Here is an 18,488-nt window from a genome sequence, read left to right on the forward strand (position 1 = left end):
GTCTGTTAGAAGCATTGAGTGAAGCATTCAACTCACAGCTACTGTGACTTTTACTGTTTATTGTCATTATTAACAGGAACAGGTTAAGACACTTTCAGATTCTATAGGTCTGGAAAATTGTTTAGACAAGGAAGATTTGTGTGTATGTAATAAATGCAAAAATATGCTGTAGCTACCTCTGATTAAAACAGAGGGACATATTTGGACTCTACAGTAGCAATTCTCTATTTTCAGCTTGCATCGAGATCACCTGGAGGGCTTGTTAAAGCCCATATTGCCAGGCTCCACCCAGAGTTTCTGCTACTGTAAGTCCTAGAAAGGGCCTGAGACTTTGCCTTTCTAACAAGTGATGCTGATACTGTTGGTCCAGAAGTGCACCTAAAGAAGCCCTGCACTGATGTAGGATCACACTCCATGATGCTCTGAGAAATGTCCTTTGTAGCCAAGGCCAAAGGCTATGATTGCAGAGGAATGGTCCTTAAGATTTTTCAAGTATGCATTAACAGCCCCATTCCAAGCTAAACTGGTTCATCAAAAACACATTCAAACGCCCCAAGTCCTTATTGAGACATATGGTGTAATGATCAGATTATTTTCTGTTGCAAAACTGACAAATAAAACTCATACGTCTTGATGCAGTATAAGTAATTTATTGTCTAAAGTAATTGGGAAATCCAAGACAGGTGGTTTCGAGGCACAGCACAATATGGTCCGAGATTGCACTCGTGTCTCCTGCAACAGACGACTCTTCAAGAGGCAAAAGAGAAGACATCTCACAGCTCATGATCCACCGGGAACAGAGCACTGTCTCCCGGTATCCTCGAATGAAATCACACTGAAGGTCTATGTTGGCCATACTGGTAACGCCCATATTTTAGACCAATCACTGAACAGAGTGAGCAGGCACAGGATTGGCCAGCCCTTGGTCACATGTTCATATAGTGGCTGCGAGAAAATTGATGGCTTTGCATGAAGGTGCCCCTGAAGTATATGCAGGGGTAGTCGGCACCACGACAGGAAAACATAGTATCTAACAAAGAAGACTGTGTGTTGAAATGGAGATTAAATGCCTGGGATGTAGAGAGAAGAGTATGAGTGCTGAAGACACGGAACTGAAACCAGAAGAGCAGTGGACTCCAGTTCCAGTGATTTCAAACCTGCACAAGTCCTTACCCCAGCACCCTCGGACAAAACTCTTATCACAAAACAGTCTTTCACTTTGTTTGGTGATGCCCTGTTCCTGTCGCCATGGAGCCTCCTCTTGCCTGGAATTCTGCATCCTGCTGCTGGCATCCCAGAACTAGTTAACACATAAGCCTTCATCACATACCACGTACTTAATGTATTATTGAAGAAATAAGTGGCAAAAAAGAAGGACCCAACTGACTGAAATTTGGGTGAGTCAAGTGAGTTGTCTGAGCTCATTTTTTTTTTAACCTTTAAAAAATGAATATATTTTCTGGTTATTCTTAAGGGCAGTTTTGAGAATTAAACATAATATATACGTGCCTCTGGAAACTGACAAAAGCACAGATGTCAGGTGTTGTTCTAAGGATGTTGTATGAGATTTGTTGGCAGCGTACATATTAGGACAGCTAATTAATATTGCAAAGTAAAAAGCCAGCAATATTGCCTGATGTAGCTCTCCCAAACAGCTCAAATATTATAATGGTCCTTTACTTCTTCTCCTAACCAGGGGTTCTCAGCCCTGGCAGTGTATACAAGTGACACCAGAACTTTCTAATCTGCTACCTAGCTCAACTCAGAGGTTTTGTTTAAAATCCTGAGGGTTAGAGGGTTAGGCATCTCCATGGTGTTTAATTTCCCCAGGTGATTGTCATGTGCAGCCAGGGCTGAGAAGCAGCAGCCACATCATGTGGTACCAGAGCCTCATTGATACTTACCTGCGGGCTCTTTGCTTCTCGAAAATAGGCTTCTCAAAAATAGGCTTCTCACTTGATTTCAGGTGAGATTTTAAGCCTCAGGTGCAGCGCATGAAATTGTCATTTCCCTTAAGTCAGCATCTTCCCTTTCAAGACTATGACAGGCCACTTTTGTAACAGTCTCTCAGGCATAAAATCTCTTCCAAATGTGCCTTTCTTTCAGGGCTCCGAAGCAAAAACAAAGCAGTTTAACCCTATAGTTACATTGATGACATACACAAGAGATGAAATTTTTGTCCACAAGCTTTGCATTTATTAAAATTTACTCCTGTTTCTAAATACTTAGAAGAGTTAAGAGAAAGAGGCACAGAGGCCAATTTAACTTAATCCTGAAACCTTGTAATATGAGTTCTAATTACAGAAGTAGTCTCAGTTTGTCAAGTATTCTTTGCCAAAGGTAACTGGGTTGAAATAGGGCTCACAAAGCATTCCTTTCACTTCGTATGATTAAAATATTATTGACTGCCTCCTATGTTCCAGGCAAAGTATTATTTTTTGAGTTAGTAGGAAACAGAGAAGGTAAACAAATATGAAAACAAATACTCAAGCTTTCTGCTCCCATCAAAACATTACAAGGACAGATTTTTTTAGGATAGAGTTTCTCAACTGTAGCAGTTTTACAGAAAATTGGTATTAATAACCACCATAACTAATGAATAATAATTTCAATTATGCTATCACTGTGTGCCAGGCACTGCTTCAGGATTGGGGGTATATGATTATATTTAATTCTCATCACTCAGAGAGTTGAGATAATTCACTCATGGTTGTATTGATAATAACTGACAGCTGGGGTTCCATTCTCTGTCTTTCTTTGGAATAATAGTCTCTATACTGTGCCCTTTTGTCTTTTTTAAAAAAATATTTATCTTTATCTATGTATTTGCCTCTGCAGCATCTTAGTTGTGGCACTTGGGATCTTTGATCTTGTTGTTCTTTAGTAGTGGCATGTGGGATCTAATTCCCCAACCAGAAATTGAATCTGGGCCCCCCTGCAGTTGAAGTGCAGATTCTTAGCCACTGGACCACCAGGGAAGTCCCTACTGTGCCATTTAAAAAAAAAATGTTTTTTGAGAAAGCTGAAGTTCTGTGAGGTAGGGTTTGCATGATGCATGAGTCATAGAGGTAAACCAGATCAGTGGGTTTCAATGCCATCAAGGCCTGATCTTGCATAACAACCCTGGGGTGAAGGCCCACATGTTCTAACTCCCAGTTAAGGACTGCCATCTCAGCTCCCCGAGAGGATTCTAATATCAAATTCCCAGCATGTCAGAACTAGGCTTAGCACTGTCTATAGAGAGAGCACCTCCCTTGCAGAGGAGTATAGCCCAATAAATGAATCCCAGGAAGTGTTCCCCACTAGTACAATTTATGCTTTTTCAAATTAGCAATTTTTAATTGGTAGGCTGTACAGATTTCTGGGGATCCTTACAGAACAAAAGGGACAGGAAGTGTGTGTGGGCCTTGAGAATGCTTTATAATTCCACATAAAGTTTTGCTTATAAATGAAGAAAGAAGCAATTTGCTCAGAGGTCACCACCTATGAGCCTCCCTTGTGGCTCAGCTGGTAAAGAATCTGCCTATAATGCGGGAGACCTGGGTTCAATCTCTGGGTTGAGAAGATCCCCTGGAGAAAGGAAAGGCTACCCACTCCAGTATTCTGGCCTAGAGAATTCCATGGACTATACAGTCCATGAGGTCAAAAAGAGCTGGACACGAATGAGCAACTTTGATTCACCACCTATAACACCAGCCCTCTTGGCACGCAAGCCCTTTGTTTATTTCTCTGGAGCAGCACTCCCCAGCTGTTTTGGTATCAGGGACCAATTTAATTGAAGACAAATTTTCACAGACTGAGGGTGAGGGGAATGGTTTTGGGATGATTCAAGCACATTATGTTTATTATGCACTTTATTTCTAATCTAACGCTGCTGCTGATCTGACAGGACATACAGGTCTGTGGCCCGGAGGTTGGAGATCCCTGCTGTAGCGCACCAGTGTTCCTCTTGCCACGGAGTCTTGACATATGCCATCTCCCTTGTCAAAAGTGTTCAACTCCCCAACCTCATGCTCCCCTGAAACTCACTCTCAGAAGGCAAGCTACATCATGCCCACCAAGTCATCAATGTCATCTCCTAATGGTAGCCCTTCTGACTTCTCTGAGGAGGCCAAATCCCCCTACTCTTGATTCATATAGTCTCCGTTCATTCACTTTGGGGTACATCTATTTTTAATTCCTTCCTTGTATTAGGCGCAGTTCTTTGTATCAGGAACACACGATATGTAACGAGCAAGATCTCTCCTCTTAACATAATATTTTCCATTGTGCTGTTATTGAAAATGGGGTCCAGCTGCTTACCCCTCTGAAGCTACTCTAAAGAGGCAAAGTTGGTAGAAAAGAATGCTTTAGAGGCCAACAACGTGATGAGGGGTCAGGGCAGACTCCTGTCCAAAGGTCAACTCCCCCACCCCACTGCCTCCCCCGTGGGCAAGAGCTTTTATGGATGGAGGGAGGGGGCTGTATACAATCAACTCTGACAGTCGTCTTGAAATTGGTCACAGTGTGGTCTGCTCAGCATTAACTTGATTGCTGTAAGTACAGTTAGTCTTCATTCTAGGGTCTGTTAGTTTCCATTTCGTTGAGGCCAGTTCTTGGGACTGTGGCAGACAGCTCATGTCATCGCTATAGTCTGGTCATCATGTAGTTAACTCCTTCCACCTGCTGGGGGTTTTAGTATCAACAAGACAGCTCACAGGATATATGGTTCAGAATATTATCTGTAGCTCTTGAGGAGGAACCAAATTCACTTGAATTTGCTTACTGATTAAGTTATCGTTATTTTTTCCTATTTGACTACTTTCCTTTGCTTCTGTATTTTCTCACGTCTCCGATGAAACTTATCTTTTGGCTAAAGTTTTTCTACAAGCAAAAGGCAAGCAAACTGGGATCGACATATATACAGTATTATATATAAAATAGATAACTAATAAGAACCTATTGTATACCACAGGAAACATGACTGAATACCCTGTAATAACCTATATGGGGAAAGAATATAAAAGTGGATATATGTATAACTGATTTGCTTTACTGTACAGCAGAAACACAACACTGTAAATCAACTATTCTTCAGTAATTCTTTTTTTTTTAAAGGCAAGTGGAGGATGGGGATAGAGGGTGGGGTAAGGACCATAGAGTCCTAGCTCTGTTTCAGTGCTAAGCAGAATAATGAATAATTTGGCTTCTTGAGTGGCACTCATGGTGAAGAACCCGCCTGCCAATGACACAAGAGACACAGATTTGATCCCTGGGCTGGGGAGATCCCCTGCAGTAGGCACTGGTACTGTACTCCAGCATCCCAGTCTGGAAAATCCCATGGGCAGAGGAGCCTGGCAGGCCACAATCAATGAAGCCACAAAAATTCAGACACAACTGGGCGACTGAGCATGGATCATTCTAAGAGGCATAGATGTGAAGAACAGACATGTAGACACTGGGAGGGAAGAGAAGGGTAGATGAACTTGGAGATTAGGATTGACATATAAAAATGACCATGTATAAAATAGATACCTAGTGGTAAGCTTCTGTACAGTACAGGGAGCTTTGTGATTACCTGGAGAGATGGGAAGAGGGTGGGGTGGAACGGAGGTCCAAGAGGAAGGGAATATATGTATACACTTGGCTGATTCACTTCATTGTACAGCAGAAACTAACACAACATTGTAAAGCAATTATACTCCAATAAAATCACTTCTTGTGGTTACACTAATATTACATGAAATTAATAAAATACAGTAATGTGTTGGAGCATCACTATGTTCTTAGTTTAGGTGGAGTCATAGTGAAAGCCTCCCTGAGGAAGTAGTGGTTGATTGAGAGCTGAAACATGAGAACACAGCAACGGGAAGAACTGAAGTGAACCCAGGAGGGGAAGATCAGGTGTAAAGGCCCTGGCAGGAGTAGAGGAACTACTGAGGCACCTTTGAGGCTGAGAAAGAAGGTAAGCCAGTAGACGTAGAGCATGGAAATATGGGAGGCTGTGGCTGGAGGTTGAGCCCAGATAACTTTTATTGTTTATCGGAAATGGAATCATGGTTTTATTCTGGGAGTGGTAGAAAGTCAGTGGAAAGTCTTAAATAAGATGATTACTTGACCTTATGAAGATTTTAAGAAGTCATTGGCAGCTGAGAGCATAGTTTCAAGGGCAACAGTGAGACAGTAAGACCCATTAGAAGTGGTTCCATTCAAGTTTTTAATCAAGTTAAGAGACAGTGGCTCTCCTTGGAATATAACAGTATACATGAAAGCAAGCACTGGAAATTGGGATGTAATTTGGAAATTAAATCAACAGAACTTCCTAATGCCTTAAAACAGGGGTCCCCAACCTACATAATCTAATGCCTGATGATCTGAGATGGGGCTGATGTAATAATAATAGAAATAAAATGCACAACAAATGTAATGTACTTGAATCATCCTGAAGCCATTCCCCTACTACCCCCCAATCTGTGGAGAAATTGTCTTCCAGGACACTAGTCCCTGAAAAGATGTGAAAGGGTAAAATAAAGGAATCTAAATTCTTTGGGTTTTGGTGTGAGCACAGGTGTTGCCATTTTCTAAAATGGGGGATTCTAGGGAAGAAGTTTTAGCTTGGTCAGAAAGAAATTGTGATTTCAGACTGAATTTGAAATCATTATAAATAGGCTCAAAAACATCTTTATTAATCGAAAGAGGAACCATTACAATCAACACATTTTTGCCAGCAAAAAAGAAGTTTATTTATTCCTTTAGCGTAAAAATGCATGCTTCAGGGTTTGATGAACTCTTGCAAAGCATTTTCTGGCTCCTGCTGGTGTGGAAGCATTTTGCCTGCAAAAAGTTATTGAGGTGCCTGAAGAAGTGGTAGTTGGTTGGCAAGAGGTCAGGTGAATATGGCAGACGAGGCAAAACGTGGTAGCCCAATTCGTTCAAGTTTGGAAGCCTTGGTTGTGCAACATGAGGTCAGGTGTTGTCCTGGGGAAGAATTGGGCTCATTCTGTGGACTAATGCTGGCTGCAGACATTGCAGTTTTCAGTGCATCTCATTGATTTGCTGAGCATACTTCTCAGATGTAATGGTTTCGTCAGGATTCAGAAAGCTGTAGTGGATCAGACCAGCAGCCGGCCGTCAAACAGTGCCCACGACCTTTTGTTGGTGTGAAGTTGGCTTTGGGAAATGCTCTCAAGCTTCTTCTCGGTCCAACCACTGAGTTAGTCATCTCCAGTTGTCATATAAAATCCACTTTTAGTCAAACGTCACAATCCAATTGACAAATGGTTTGTTGTTGTTACATACAATAAGAGAAGACAACACTTCAAAAAACGATTTTTTTGATTTTTCAACCAACTCATGAGGCACGCACTTATCAAGCTTTTTCACCTTTCCAGTTTGCTGCAAGTGTCTGAACCTCCATAGAATGGTTGACGTTGAAGGCTTTGGCAACTTCTTCTGTAGTTGTAAGAGAATCTGTTTGGATTTTCCCTTCATTTGGTTGTTGTCAGCTTCCAATAGTTGACCCTACACTCCTCATCATTTTTTTTTTTAATATTTTCCTTCACCTGAATTTTATTTCATTTTTTAAAAATTTATTTTCATTGAAGGGTAATTACTTTACAATATCGTGGTGGTTTTTGTCATGCATCTACATGAATCAGTCATGGATGCACATTACACTCCTTATCTTTAAGGCTCTTGTCTCCTTTGCGAAACTTCTTGAGCCACCACTGAACTGTACCTTCATTAGCAGTTCCTGGGCCAAATGTATTGTTGATGTTGCAAGTTGTCTCTGCTGCTTTATGACCCATTTTGAAATCGAATTTAAAAATCACCTGAATTTGCTTTTTGTCTAACATCATTTGTATAGTCTAAATATAAAATAAACAAAGTAATAATTAATCAGCAAAAAAACAAAGTGAAAATTCTGCATTAAAATGATGTATCATCCATGGGGTTGCAAAGAGTTGGACACAACTATGCACACATACATAGTATAACATGGTATTTATTTAAGAATATATTCCAATATCAAACAGGAAAATTCAACAGAGTAAAAGTGCACTTATTTTTGTACCAACCTAATAGATGAAGGAGTAGGGATCTTGGAAATCAATAGTTCTATTTTATATCTGTTCTGGGTGCCTGTTAAGATAGTCAAGTGGCAGAATCAAGTGAGCAATTGAGCCCTGAGATTGAGAGCAGTCATGATGAGGAAAATTTGTTTGAATGTCCGCCTACTGATGACATTATAGCCCTGAAGTCTGATGAGTTCGCTTAGTAAGAGAAGAATCATGAGTTGTAAGACTGAACCCTGAAGCACTCCAAAGTAAAAATTGAGCAGAGAACCAGCAAAGGATACAGAAAATAACAAGTGAGAAAGGAAAAGAAAAACAACAACAACAACAACAAAATACAGTGTATAGAAAGTATAGTGTTCTTGAACCTACATAAATGAAAATACCTTAAAGATTAAGAGAAACACCTGTAACTTTTATTGCAAACCCCTTAAATAATGATTCGCCATTTTGCAGATGAGAAAAATGTACTTTGAAAATGAATCAGTACATGAGGCTCAGGGAGGGAGTCTACTTAAGGGCCCTAAAAGGGGATGAGTAATATGACACTATTTTTTTTTTCTAGTTTGAAGAATAAATAAACGCTTGAATGATTAATTATCATTTTCCTTGGAGATTGGTCAGCCCTGAGTAATGGACCTGCATGCAGGAGAAAGATCTCTGAGCAGAGATCTGCACATCTCAGAGAGATGAAGCTGACACAGTCTCAAGCATGCAGACCCAAAAAGCAAACATTCCATGGTAGTTGGTCTAGACCTTTTTGTCTTTGCATACTCTCCACCCACTACTAGTTACTCCGGCTTTTACTTCCCTCTGCATTAGCCTGTGAATCATAGCCATATGAATCTTACCTGGAAATTATGTGTATATGTAAAATACACATATGTGTACATCTAATATGCTTGTGTATATTACATGAATATGTACAATAGATATACTATATCTATATACTATATGTATACTTTAGGATGTATATACATTTTATATGTATATCTTGGAAATTATATGTGTATATATAATGTATGATTTATGTGTATAATATATATCTATGTACACATATTTTGTGTATATATATCTTACTTGGAAATTATACATGCTGTGCTGTGCTAAGTTGCTTCAGTCATGTCCAGCTCTTTGAGACCCCATGGACTGTAGCCCACCAGGCTCCTCTGTCCATGGGATTCTCCAAGCAAGAATACTGGAGTGGGTTGCCATTTCATACTCCAGGGTATCTTACCGAACCAGGGATCGAACTCACATCTCTTGTGTCTCCTGCATTGGCAGATGGATTCTTTACTACTAGCCCAATATGTGTTTCAGTTCAGTTCAGTTGCTCAGTGGTTCCGACTCTATGCGACCCCATGGACTGCAGCACGCCAGGCCTCCCTGTCCATCACCAACGCCCAGAGTGTATTCAAACTCAATGTCCATCAAGTCAGTGATGCCATCCAAGCATCTCATCCTCTGTCATCTCCTTCTCCTCCCACCTTCAGTCTTCCCCAGCATTAGGGTCTTTTAAAATAAGTCATTTCTTTGCATCAGGGGGCCAAAGTACTGGACATTGGTCTTCAGCATCAGCATCAGTCCTTTCAATGAATATTCAGGATTGATTTCCTTTAGGATGGACTGGTTGGATCTCCTTGCAGTCCAAAGGACTCTCAAGAGTCTTCTCCAACACCACAGTTCAAAAGCATCAAATCTTCTCTGCTCACTTTCTTTATAGTCCAACTCTCACATCCATACATGACTACTGGAAAAAAATTGTATTTATATATAATATATGCTCTCTTTATATGTATATATGTATGTATGTATTACAATACCTACATTGTGTTATACTTTTTTTCCTCACCTGATCAACCTATCTGCAATAGTAAGAATAATCTAAGTCCTTAATTATGATCTAGTGTTCTAAGTCCCTAATTATGAAGCCTATACTGTATCAGGCTTTGTTGGAAAATTCACAAACCATGAGCTCTTTCTGGCAAAGTAGTAGAGAAGCTACACAGATAATTTAATATGCATAGCTAGTTTAATTGTCTCCAAAATTAATATTCCTGTTCCATAATAACTTTCTTTAGGAATTAATCTTCCAAATAATTCTCAGTACTCTACTTTGTTTTATTCCAGCTGACTTAGCCCTTCTCTTAATACTTCCAGATACCCACATAAAATTAAGTTAAAAAGCTTTTCTTTCTTTTCTTCCAGAAACTTACTAAACATCAAGAGATTGGCAAAGATAATTTGTGAGTCATTCACATTTTTGGTTGCTTTATTCATTTTCATACTGGCTGCTGTCAGTTTTCACTCTCCAGATAAGCGTTATACATGAAGACAAGAGTTTTTAAAATGAGGCTGCTTCACACTTGTTACACAATATTTGTATGAGTAACTATCCTGTCCCATCAGTGATCGTGGGCATTAAAACCATTCCCAATAATCAGTAGATATAAAATGCCATCCCTGAATGTTGGCTGATTTTCAGAGAAATAATTATCTGATACTTTTTTGAAAATACGTTAAGGACTTTTTTTAATGTATCTAAATGTCTTGAAAATACCTAACTGATCTTTTTTGTTGTTCAGTTGCTCAGTTGTATATGACTCTTTGCAACCCATAGACCGCATCACACCAGGATTCCCTGTCCTTGACTATCTCCCGGAGTTTGCTCAAACTCCTGTCCGAGTCAATGATGCCATTCAACCATCTCATCCTCTGTCACCCCCTTCTCCTGCCCTCGATCTTTCCCAGCATCAGAGTCTTTTCTAATGAGTCAGCTCTATGCATCAGGTGGCCGAAGTATTAGAGCTTCGGTGTCAGTCCTTCCAATGAACACCCAGGACTGATCTTTAGGATGGACTGGTTGGATCTCCTTGCAGTACAAGAGAGTGTTCTCCAACACCACAGTTTAAAAGCATCAGTTCCTTGGTGCTCAGCCTTCTTTATGGTCCAACTCTCACATCTGTACATGACTACCAAAAAAATAGCTTTAACTATATGTACCTTTGTGGGCAAAGTGATGTCTCTGCTTTTTAACATGCTGTGTAGGTTTTTCATAGCTTTTCTTTCAAGGAGTAAGCATCTGTTAATTTCATGGCTGCAGTCACTGTCTAGAATGATTTTGGAGCCCAAGAAAATAAAGTCTGTCACTGTTTATATTGTTTCCCCATCTATTTTCCATGAAGTGACGGGACCAGATGCCATGATCTTAGTTTTTTGAATGTTGAGTTTTAAGCCAGCCTTTCACTCTTATCTTTCTGCCATAAGGGTGGTGTCAGCTGCATATCTGAGGTTATTGATATTTCTCCCGGCAATCTTGATTCCCGCTTGTGCTTCACTCATCCTGGCGTTTCACATGATGTACTCTGCGTATAAATTGAATAAGCAAGGTAACAACATATAGCCTTGACGTGCTCCTTTCCCAATTTGGAACCAGTCTATTGTTCCATGTCTGGTTCTAACTGCTGCTTCTTGACCTGTATACAGGTTTCTCAGGAGGCAGGTAAGGTGGTTTTGTATTCCCATCTCTTTCAGAATTTTTCAGTTTATTGTGATCCACACAGTCAAAGGCTTTGGCATAGTCAATAAAGCAGAAAAGATGTTTTTCTGAAACTCTCTTGCTTTTTTGATGATCCAGCGGATGTTGGCTGTGTTTAAGTTAAATAAGCACAGTGACAATATACAGCCTTGACATACTCCTTTCCCTATTTGGAACCAGTCTGTTGTTCCATGTCTGGTTCTAACTGTTGCTTCCTGACCTGCATACAGATTTCTCAAGAGGCAAATCAGGTGGTCTGGTATGCCCACATCTTGAAGAATTTTCCATAGTTTGTTGTTATCCACACAGTCAAAAGGCTTTAGTGTAGTCAGTGAAGCAGAAGTAGATGTTTTTTCTGGAATTCCCTTGCTTTTTCTATGATCCAACAGATGTTGGCAATTTGATTTCTGGTTCCTCTTGCCTTTTCTAAATCCAGCTTGAACATACACAATTTCTCAGTTAATGTACTGTTGGAGCCTAGCTTGAAGGATTTTGAATATTACCTTGCTAGTGTGTGAAATGAGTGCAATTGTGTGGTACTTTGAACATTCTTTGGCATTGCCCTTCTTTGAGATTGGAATGAAAACTGACCTTTTTCAGTCCTGTGGCCACTGCTGAGTTTTCCAAATTTTCTGGCATATTGAGTGCAGCACTTTCACAGCATTGTCTTTTAGGATTTGAAATAGTTCAGCTGGAATTCCATCACCTCCACTAACTTTGCTCATAGTCATGCTTCGTAAGCCCCACTTGACTTCACACTCCAGGATGTCTGGGTTGAAGTTTACTTCATATTTGATAAGTAAAACTCTGCCAGTAAAGAAGCATTGTCTGTTGTTTTGTGTTGGAAAATAGCGTTCTCTCCCTTTTTTCTGCAAGTATAATTAGATTAAACTTTTCTGAGCAGAAAAAAGAGATTCACAACAGCTTTTGCTGAGGTTGTTTTCTGTTTGACAATTGTATGAAATGCTATAGAAATCAGACCTTTTGGCGGCGGGGGGAGGTGGAATTAAAAACTCAAAGTAGATTAACCCAATAGAGGAACTAAAATACTCATAGTTGGGCCTGGATAAAACTTAGGGCTTTCTTCCCATCTCCGAGTTTCTCTTTTATGTCATCTTCCATCACAAGTACTCTTACCATATGGTGGCATCTCTACTAAATTCCATAATCCCAGTGAAATGAATACCCCTCTTTCTTCAAATTTCCACCAAATTATTTGCGTCTCCTTTGTTCCAATAGATTTGGGCCACTTCTTAGTGGTCAGGAGTTTGGAACCTTCTGATAGTCCAAGCTATTACAATGTGCTGACCACCTAAAATAAATTAGTAATAGAGAAAGATAGTTTGCTGGGGAAAAAAAATGGAAATTTTATTTTAAAAAAATTCAGGGATTGTTGGTTTGGGGTAGGACTTTTTTTTTCCCCCCCGTGGATGAGCAAATGTTTGTAGTCTGTATACATGTACATTTCATTTTTCTTTGGGAAACACAAAACATATCCATTTGATCCTCAAGTCAGTGCAGTTTGACACATTCTGAAATGGGCTGTTTGCTGTTACCCTTAATGTAGTCATCAAAGGCAGCAAGGCAATGTAGCTAAGATCCCTGCTGCAGTCATACAGGTCCCGACTAGCTGTGTGACCTTGGGCAAGTCACTGAACTTGTCTGAATCTCTAGATTCTTGCCTGTATAGGAAGTTAAGGTCAGTATCCACTATAAAGGGTTGCTTTGAAGATTACAGGCCCTAGCAAATGTATTTAGACCGGTGCCTGGCACAGACTCATGCTGAGAAAAATGCTTGTTGTATTATTATCTTAAAGACTCTTTGAATGAAGCTGTAAAAAAAAGACAAAATTAAACCACAAGCCTGACCTAACAGGCAGCCACTGAAAGGAGGGTCGATAGGCAAGGCAAGACCTCTGAGATAAGCTGCATCCAACCCTGGGAACAAGACTTCTTTTTCAATGACAGATTTCTACCAGAAAACCAAGAAAAAAAGTCTTTTGTTTCATAATTTGTGGACAAATTATCTCAGACATCTAGGATATACTGCACCCTCAATGATTATATCATATTTGCTTCATTGAAGTGACTTCAACTCTAACTCTAAATACTTTTCCGCATAGATCATACTCTCTCCTTCTGATAATAATTTCATTTCCTGATTTAAACATAGCCTTACAGAAAAAGAGTGTAGCCACCCTGCTTTTATTTACAAACCAAGATTCCACTTGTTTTCTGGGATTTGACTTTCCCCAAGTTCTATTTTTTTTTTAAGCTCATAGTTTATTACCAAAAAGGTATTATATAGAAATTCAATTTTAAGCAATAAGAACTTTAAAGATGCTGACTCCATGTATGAAAACTAGGATTCAGAATTGGTGACAAAATCCACAGTACTTTTGTGGTAGCATGTTTAAAGACTCATGGAAACTTGCTAAAAGGAACATACATTGAAGTGTCTTAAAAATACAAAACTATAAAATGCTATGAATAAGTTTTTATTATTGTCTGAAAAGCCAAGAATATCAAGTATTAGGGGTTATTCTGTGAGGTTGGATTTTCCTCCAGTTTTACAGACATATACTTGATAGAATATATGATAGAATTGGTAGGATTATATAAGGCATATAGCATAATGACTTGACTTAAATATATTGTGTAATAAATTTACCACAGTAACTTCTGTTAATATCATTATCTCCTAGGAATATGAAAAAAAAAATAAATTTTTTTCCTTGTTTTGAGAACTCTTAGGCTCTGCTCTCAATAACTGTCAGTTACACTGGATCTAGTGTTAACCAGTCATCATGTTGTATATTACATCTCTAGTACTTATTTGTCTTAAAACTAGAAGTTCGTACCTTCTGACCACCTTCATCCAAATCCCGTTTACCTATCTTCCACCTCTGATAACCTCAAATCTGATATTTTTTTTTTTTTACAAGTTTAACAGGATCTATCCATGTTATCTCAAATGGCAAGATTTCATCTTTTATAGCTGAGTAGTATTCTACTCATATCTACTGTATGTAGATAACACAACTCCTTTATCCATTTATCCGTCAATGGATACTTTGTTTCTATGTCTTCCCCATTGTAAATGATGCTGCTACAAATTTGGAGGTGGACATACTTTCAACATAGTATTTTTATTTTCTTTGCATATATTCCCAGAAGTAGAAATGCTGGAGCTATTTTTAATTTTTTGAGGGGCACTTATGCTGTTTACCGTAGTGGCTGCACCAGTACACATTCCCATCTACGGTGCGCTGCCGCTGCTGCTAAGTCGCTTCAGTCCTGTCCGACTCTGTGCGACCCCATAGACGGCAGCCCACCAGGCTCCCCCGTCCCTGGGATTCTCCAGGCAAGAACACTGGAGTGGGTTGCCATTTCCTTCTCAAATGCATGAAAGTGAAAAGAGAAAGTGAAGTCGCTCAGTCGTTCCTGACTCCTAGCGACTCCATGGACTGCAGCCTACCAGGCTCCTCCGTCCATGGGATTTGCCAGGCAAGAGTACTGGAGTGGGGTGCCATCGCCTTCTCCGATCTACGGTGCACACAGGTTTCCTTTTCTCTACATACTTGCCAGAGATTGTTATCTTTTTGATAATAGCCATTCTAACAGGCAGGAAGTGATAATTCATTGTTATTTTGACTGATACTTCTCTAATGATAGTGATTTCAGCACCTTTTTGTGTACCTTTTGGCCATTTGTATATCGTCTTTGGAAAAATGACTATTCAGGGCTTTTGCCCATTTTTAAAATTGGATTATTTCTTGGTTTGCTGTTGAGTTCCGTATATGTTCTGGATATTAATCTCTTATCAGATTCATGATCTGCAACTATGTTTTCCCATTCCTTTGGTTGTCTTTTTTTTTTTTTTTTTTCTCATTGATCATATATTTTGCTCTGCAGATCCTTTTATTTTGATGTAGTCCCACTTGTTTAATTCTTATTTTGTTGCTTACACTTTAGGGGTCATATCCAAAAAAGCATTGCCAAGACGCATGTTGATAAGATTTTTGTTGGGTTTTATTCTAGGAGTTTTATGGTTTCTGGACTTATGTTTAATTCTTTAATACATTTTGAGTTAACTTTTGTGAGTGGTATAAAGTAGGAGTCCAGTTTTATTATTTTACATGTGAATATCCAGTTTTCCCAGCACATTTTTTAAAGAGACTATCTTTTCCTCAGAGTATTCTTGGCTTCTTTGTCAAATATTAGTTGACTTGATATGTATGGATTTATTTCTCAGCTCTTCATTCTTTTCCATTGGTCTGCATGTCTCTTTTTATGCCAGTATTGTACTGTTTACTGATTACTGTAGCTTTATAGTATAGTTTGAAATCAGGAAGTGTGATGTCTCCTGCTTTATTTTTCTTTCTCCAGATTGCTTTGCCTATTTGCGGGTCTTTGGCAGTTCCATATAAATTTTAGAATTATTTTTCCTATTTCTGTAAAAACGATGCCATGGAATCCCGATAGGGGTTGCATTGACCTATAGATGGCTTTGGGTAATATGAACATTTTAACAACATTAATTTTTCCAATCCATGAACATGGATATATTTCCATTTATTTGTATCTTCTTCACTCTTTCATCAGTGTTTTATAGCTTTCAGTGTAGATGCTTCACCTCCTTGGTTAAATTTACTCCTAAATATTATATTATTTTTGATGCTATTGTGAATGAGATTGTTATCATTATTTATTTTTCAGATCATATGTGGTTTTTGTATAGAAATGCTACTGATTTTTGTATGTTAATTTTGTATCCTGCAACCTTACTCAATTTGTTGATTATTTCCTATATATAAAATTGTCATCTACAAATTGGGACAGTTTTACTTCTTCCTTTCAAATTCTGATGCCTTTTATTTCTTACTACCATCTGAATGCTTTAGCTAGGACTAGTACTGTGTTGGGTAGCAGTAGTGAAAGTGGACATCCTGTCTCATTCCTGATGTTAGAGGAAAAACTTGCAACCCTTTCACCATTGAGTATGGTGTTAGCTTTGTGTTTGTCACTTATGCCCTTTGTCACACTGAAGTATGGTCCATCTATACATAATTTGTTAAAAGTTTTTATCATGAACAGATGTTGAATTTTATCAAATGTATTTTACACATCTATTAAGGTGATTATATGAAATTTGCTTTTTTTTTCATTTTATTAAAGTCTTAAGGAGTACATTTACAATTCAAAAAGGCTAATCTATACAGTATCCTCTGGGATGCCGAGACTCACAGGATGAGAGAGCCCACACTCACCAATCTACTTGTTTGAATTTGGTGGGTAAGATTCAGAGGGCTTCTGAAGTTTCCAATTCTCTTGGAGCTTTTTTTACGTTTAGATCTCCTGCAGTTTTCTTTCAACATAAAGCAATTGTATATTCATGTTCAAAGAAGTGACAAAGTGAAGTGATTTCTGGGTGAAGAAGAATTGGGTTGGTGATCACTGAGTGGTTTCATTTAGACATAGGGCTTTCCCTGTCTTTGGAGTGAGGAGGGCAGGTACTAAGAAAAAGGGTTCCAGCTGAGGAGATGAAAGTTACCAAGGTCTGAATTTCTCTTTTAAGCATAAATATTATTATGCCAAATTTTCCAAGATGGAAATGACTCTAAGAGGCATATTTGTCCTTTGATAAATATATTAATTCAAGGTTGTTTTACTAAATAAACTAATTGATAAAATTTGTGACAGTTTTAAAAAGCAACACTTCCTAAAGTTTTACATGACTGCTCTGTATTTTCATCTATCTCTAGAGGTGTAGTTATTGTAACTGTGTGTATGCCATTTTGCATTTGCCCTTTTTTGCTTAACATGTTTTTCATGTTTCAACATAATCTTCCTAATTAGCATTTTTAAATCTTCCTGGCTTAAATGGACATTCCACTGAGTGTCTTTTTATTTATGTATTTTTGATTTTGAAATCATGCTTAAAGTTCTTGGGAGTAGGTTATCTTTACCAATCAAACCAACCACCCTTACGGTTGTGACTCTGTAATATTATAGTGTCTTCCAAAATGCCAGGTAATTTACTTCCCTGGTCACAGAGCAGGAGTACAGTGATTTCAACTCAAGATTGAACCGCAGGCTGTTAAGGAAAGCCTGAAGCCTGTCAGTTGAGTTTCAATTGTTTGAGGATAGCAAGCATGCATGGTGGTTCCTCCGTAGAAGGCAATGGCAGCCCACTCCAGTACTCTTGCCTGGAAAACCCCATGGACAGAGGAGCCTGCTGGGCTGCAGTCCATGGGGTCACTGAGGGTCAGACATGACTGAGTGACTTCACTTTCACTTTTCACCTTCATGCATTAGAGAAGTAAATGGCAACCCACTCCAGTGTTCTTGCCTGGAGAATCCCAGGCAAGGGACGGGGAAGCCTGGTGGGTTGCTGTCTCTGGGGTCGCACAGAGTCAGACACGACTGAAGCGACTTAGCAGCAGCAGCATGGTGGTTCCTTAGCTTGAAGCAAATAGAGAGGAACAACAGTTTTCATCTCTCTACATAGTAGGGATCACAGCTTCTAATGCCCTCATAGTTCTTACAGGGAGTACAAATTAATCAAGCAAGGTGATCAGGGAGCCTGTAGGAAGAGAGAGAAACTATACAAAAAATGGAGTGTGCCATCACCATCCGCCCTATCCAGCCCCGTCTTATAGAGTCGTCCCTAATCAGGTCCGGCTGAAATGTCCCGATTTCAAAATGTTGGCCACTAGTTCAAATGTATTATGTATAAAGCATTCAGGAGGAAGGAAGGAAGAAAGGAAGGACAGAAGACAGGAAAGGAACAATTGGTTTGAAACCTCTGTATACAGACTTTATAATGTATTATCTGCAGTAATTTTTTTCTCTGTGGAAGTAAGGCAAGTCACAATGAGAAGATGCCTTGTAAA

General features: G+C 39.1%; 1 long non-coding RNA gene across 3 annotated transcripts in view; it reads left to right on the plus strand.

Moving 5' to 3' along the window:
- Nucleotides 1-217: 217 nt before the first annotated feature.
- LOC123330994 overlaps nt 218-18,488 on the plus strand; it is a 45,813-nt gene continuing 27,542 nt past the window's right edge. The window contains exon 1 of one of the 3 annotated variants that reach the window (XR_006547372.2): nt 218-1,397. This is a non-coding gene — a long non-coding RNA (uncharacterized LOC123330994). The remainder of the gene's footprint in view (nt 1,398-18,488) is intronic. The other 2 variants (XR_006547371.2, XR_006547370.2) reach the window with 2 other exon arrangements.

This window comes from Bubalus bubalis, chromosome 21 (assembly GCF_019923935.1).
Source record: "Bubalus bubalis isolate 160015118507 breed Murrah chromosome 21, NDDB_SH_1, whole genome shotgun sequence".
In the NCBI taxonomy this organism is placed as follows: domain Eukaryota; kingdom Metazoa; phylum Chordata; class Mammalia; order Artiodactyla; family Bovidae; genus Bubalus; species Bubalus bubalis.